Raw genomic sequence first — 4,617 nt, forward strand, 5'->3', positions numbered from 1 at the left:
GCAGATGAGTAAATGAGGGAGTGCCTCGTTTTCCAACAGTTGCTTGGCGTTCCTCCCCGTGGATGTTCCTCCCTAGCTGGATGTTTTAGTTTGGTGCGGTTTGTCTTTCACCACTGAGCTAATCTGTATTTCAATAGTCTGGGTCCATGTTTTCAACGGAGGAAAGGGCAGGGGCTGCATTTTCGTTTGCGTTTTATATCCAGCACCTGGCCCTGTCCTTGGCGTGTTGTAAAAGTCATGAACTAGATTCCATTCCACAGGGTTGCTCCTAGGAAGGCCTGGCCCAAGACCCGTCCCCAGAGGGGTCACCAGCAAAGAAAGCTGGTGAGCCCCGACCCTTAATCCTCGCCTCCTCCTCGTTCAGCTGGCAGGTTAATCCCTTCAGAGGCAGCTGAGACCTCCCTCTCATCTCCTGGATCCTCGGGGTCAGCATGGATATGTGGGCTCAGAAGACCCCTCTCCCAGGGGCCACAGCCTCTCTCTGTGACCCTCCGCCGGGTTTCCCCAAGCCCCTCCTTTGGAGAACCACCGATCACTGCCCTCTGGAGGCATCAAGTCCTCTGAGAGCCGTGTCCTGCTCCTCCCAGCATCGCTCCCAGGAGGGAGAGGCAGTTCATTTTCTCCCTGAATTCCAGCCCCTGGCACAGATAAACCTTGGGAAGCATTTCCTGAAGCTTCCCAGGCCTTTCTCAGCATGAATATTTTATACTTCTGCAGTAAACTAGAGTGTTAGATCAAGAAGAAGTGGTCGGTGCCACACTGCTGCATGCTGGCAAGGAGTTTGGGGTGGGCAGGTGATGGGAGAGGAGGCGGTTTCTCATTTCTTCCAATCCAAGCAGAAATTAGGTCCCTCACCTGAGCACCCAACCTTCCCCTGCAGTGTGAATGGGTGGCTGCCCCCAGGCCAGCAGTATTCCTGCTCACTGGTCCACCTTTCAGGTGCTCCAAGAGATCACCCTGGATGTCTGCTTTGTCATTTTAGTCCATGCCTCTGCTACTGTCCCACTCACTGAATGCGAGGGCCGCACCTCTGAGACCTCCACATCCAGCCGTCACACTTTACAGAAGGGGAAACGAGACCAGGGAGATAGAGGGACGGCTCAAGGTCATCCTGCACAGTGGGTGGGAATACATTTAGGGATCCTGACTCACAGCAGGGGGCTTCATCCTAACCACTGATTTTAGCCAGAGAAGATCTGTCAACCTGTCACTGCTGCTGGCTTACTTTCCCTTCCCTGAGCCCAGGATAACGCGAGTGGCTAAAACTTACACAAAGTGTCCTGTACTCCTGGTCCCGTTTGAAGTGCTTTACATACATTCATTTTTAAAAATAACTTAACACCCTATGAAGTATACTTTCTACTTTATAAGTGAAGAAACTGAGGACCAGAGAGGTTAAGTAATATACCCAAGATCACACAGTGACAGAGCTGAGATTCAAGGCCAGGCAACATGGCTCCAAAGTCCATGCTCTAACCTTCTGCACCATCCTTCCCCTCAGAATAACAAACTATGTTAGGCTCTGTTCTAAGAGTTTATGTGCACAGGCTCGGGGGCTGCCACGGGAGACAGGCTGTGGTTGATGCCGAGGGTGAGAGGTGAAGACACCCCACACAATTGTTTTCCAACCAGGCCCAGACATGCCTGTCCTTGAAAGGTAAAAACTTCAGTGTGAGCCTTCCTCCCTAAAGAGGCAAACAGTACAGCACTCTGAACAGACACTAAAAACAGCTCTCATCTCAAAGAACCCAGCACTTGTGTCACAGTAGTAGAAGTTAGATGCTGGTGTAACAGCATTTGATGCAAGAAGACTTCTCGCCAGACAGTGATCTCTTTGGACCCATTACTTTGCATTTGCAATCAGATTGGATCACCTCCCATCCTGAGGCTCCCCAAGACTTTCAAGAGTTTTTCCAGTGACCCTTACAGAAAGATACCATCTCCTGAGAAATGCAGTATTTATTTACAGTGCATTGGATCTCTAGGAAACACCGGAATTATCAGTGAAGAATATATTAAATAGCTCAAGGGCTACTGTAAAGCATTTTTCTTTTTTTTTTTTTTTTTGCGGTACGTGGGCCTCTCACTGCCGTGGCCTCTCCCGCTGAGGAGCACAGGCTCCGGACGCACAGGCTCAGCGGCCATGGCTCACGGGCCCAGCCACTCTGCGGCATGTGGGATCTTCCCTGACCGGGGCACGAACCCGTGTCCCCTGCGTCGGCAGGCGGACTTTCAACCACTGCGCCACCAGGGAAGCCCAGTAAAGCATTTTTCTACGGCTTGACAGTAAAGCTCCTAGAACCAGTTCCTATCTCTGAAATGAGGTGTTCCTTTAGAGTCAATAAGAACACACAAAACCTACAAGTCATGCAGGACACATCCTGAAGTTCTTAAAAGAGAAGGGACCTGAAGATGCCTTCCGTGCTGTGGAGGTAACAATTGATTGATTTTTACCCAAGAGACTCCTGGAATTTTGTCTTTGGACAGGCTGCTTTTTTTTCTTTTAAATGTATTTATTTTATTTTATTTTTGGTTGTGTTGGGTCTTTGTTGCTGTGCATGGGCTTTCTCTAGTTGTGGCCAGCGGGGGCTACTCTTCATTGCGGTGCGCGGGTTTCTCATTGCGGTGGTTTCTCTTGTTGTGAAGCATGGGCTCTAGGCACGCGGGCTTCAGTAGTTGTGGTGCGTGGTCCCAGTAGTTGTGGCTCGCAGGCCTAGCTGCTTCGCAGCATGTGGGAACTTTCCAGACCAGGGCTCGGACTCGTGCCTCCTGCCTTGGCAGGCGGATTCTTAACCACTGCGCCACCAGGGAAGCCCCTGGACAGGCCTCTCTGACAGATGGTGTGGGGATATTCAGCTTTGCCAGGTATGGCCGTGATTTTATATCTCACTCTGCGAAGGCAAAGTGAAGAAGCGCTACAGAAAATATCTTCCAAGTGGCTTTTCGGTTTTTGATAACTATTACACTTCTGAAGTGGCATTTTGTGGCTTCAGTCCTATAAGACTTTAACCCATGAGACTGGACACATATTTGGACTTTGACTAATGCAAGGCTCCAACCACTTGGAAGAAGCTGGCCAGAGCCTCCTCAACCTTTGCCCTGTTTATGCAAGTTGCAGAGTGCTATTTGCTTCAATAATACAGAAAGATACAAAGTGGATTGATGATGAATCTGCTGACACACCAGGAATTACTCTGAAACTTAGTCATGAGGATAATGGGAATTTGCTGGGAATTCCCTGGTGGTCCAGTGGTTAGGACTCCACAGCTGAGGGCCCAGGGTTCAGTCCCTCGTCAGGGAACTAAGATCCTCCAAGCCGAGCAACGCAGCCAAAAAAAAATGTGAATTTGCCAAAACCAGTGGAAGCCTTTAAAGAATGGAAAGAGTGTTCTTGTGATAAGCTATAATGGAAAAGAATCTGAAAAAGAATATATATATATATACACACACACACACACACACACACACACACACACACAACTGAATACTTTGCTGTATACTTCATAAAAAAAGAAAAAAAAAGAAAAAAAAAGAATGGAAAAAGTGAATAAAATGCCTTGCTGTTCTCCCAAAATAAGAACCTTCAATTAGGACTACTTAAAATAAATACTTGCACATTAAAAAAAGAGTTTATGTGCTATATTCCATTTAATCCTCATCACAGCTCTGTGAAGAAGAAAATACTCTCTTATTGAACACATTTTATAAACCTCTTCGAGGCTTCAAGAGGCTGGGTAAACTGATGAAGGTCACTTAGCTGGTGGAGTCAGCAATGAAGGGGACCAGAATACGCCACCCAAAACATGCCACTTTGGCATAAGGATCATTTTGTGCTGGAGGCAATTACAAAGCAGCAGATGCAGAAAAAAAAGCCATCTGCCTTCCCCCACCGGGCTAAAAGCAGGATATTAATTTTCATTTGTAAAGTTGTCTCCCTCTTCCATGCCAGGAAGAGGAGGACCCATATTGGACTCAATCACCAGAGACAACTCTAGACTCAGGCCAGACACGGCATCAAGAGGAATCTACGAAACCAAACCTTACTAAATAAAATACACTCGTCTTCTGTTAGTTTCCTCTGATATATTTACCTTCCCACAGTTTGCCACCCTGAAAAGCCTAAACGCCTTTTCTTTCGTCTTATCCCTTCTCTACAGATTTGTTGTTCTTTGTTAAGACGCCAGATAAGCTCCAAGTTCTTTTTTGTTTTTTCCTTTCTTTTTGGTCCTGCCATGGAGCTTGTAGGATCTTAGTTCCCTGACCAGGGATTGAACCCAGGCCCTAGCAGTGAAAGCACTGAGTCCTAACCACTGGACCGCCAGGGAATTCAAAGTTCTAACCAAGTTCTAACCATCCCTTTGAGTTACTCATCACTGAGTTTCTCCCATGTATATTCATGCTGCATGCATTACTAAACTCTGTTTTTCTCTTGTTAAATTGTCTTTTGTCAGTTTGATTTCCAGGGCTTTAGCTATAGAACCTAGGAGGGTAGAGAAAAAGTTATTTTCCTCCCCTACAGGACTTAACCCAGACCCTCCCTTATACTTCAAATCATCTCTTGATTACTTAGAATACCTAATACAATATAAATGTTAAGTGAATAGCTGCTGGCACACA

The 4,617-nt window shown here is 46.9% G+C and overlaps 1 pseudogene; it reads left to right on the forward strand.

The window, feature by feature from the left end:
- Positions 1 to 885: 885 nt before the first annotated feature.
- LOC113624170 (archaemetzincin-2-like) lies at positions 886 to 3,632 on the forward strand (annotated as a pseudogene).
- The last annotated feature ends 985 nt before the right edge of the window (positions 3,633 to 4,617 follow it).

The sequence above is a fragment of the Aethalodelphis obliquidens genome, unplaced genomic scaffold, assembly GCF_003676395.1.
Source record: "Aethalodelphis obliquidens isolate GAN/ISIS:26980383/991018 unplaced genomic scaffold, ASM367639v1 scaffold12, whole genome shotgun sequence".
Taxonomy (NCBI): Eukaryota; Metazoa; Chordata; class Mammalia; order Artiodactyla; family Delphinidae; genus Aethalodelphis; species Aethalodelphis obliquidens.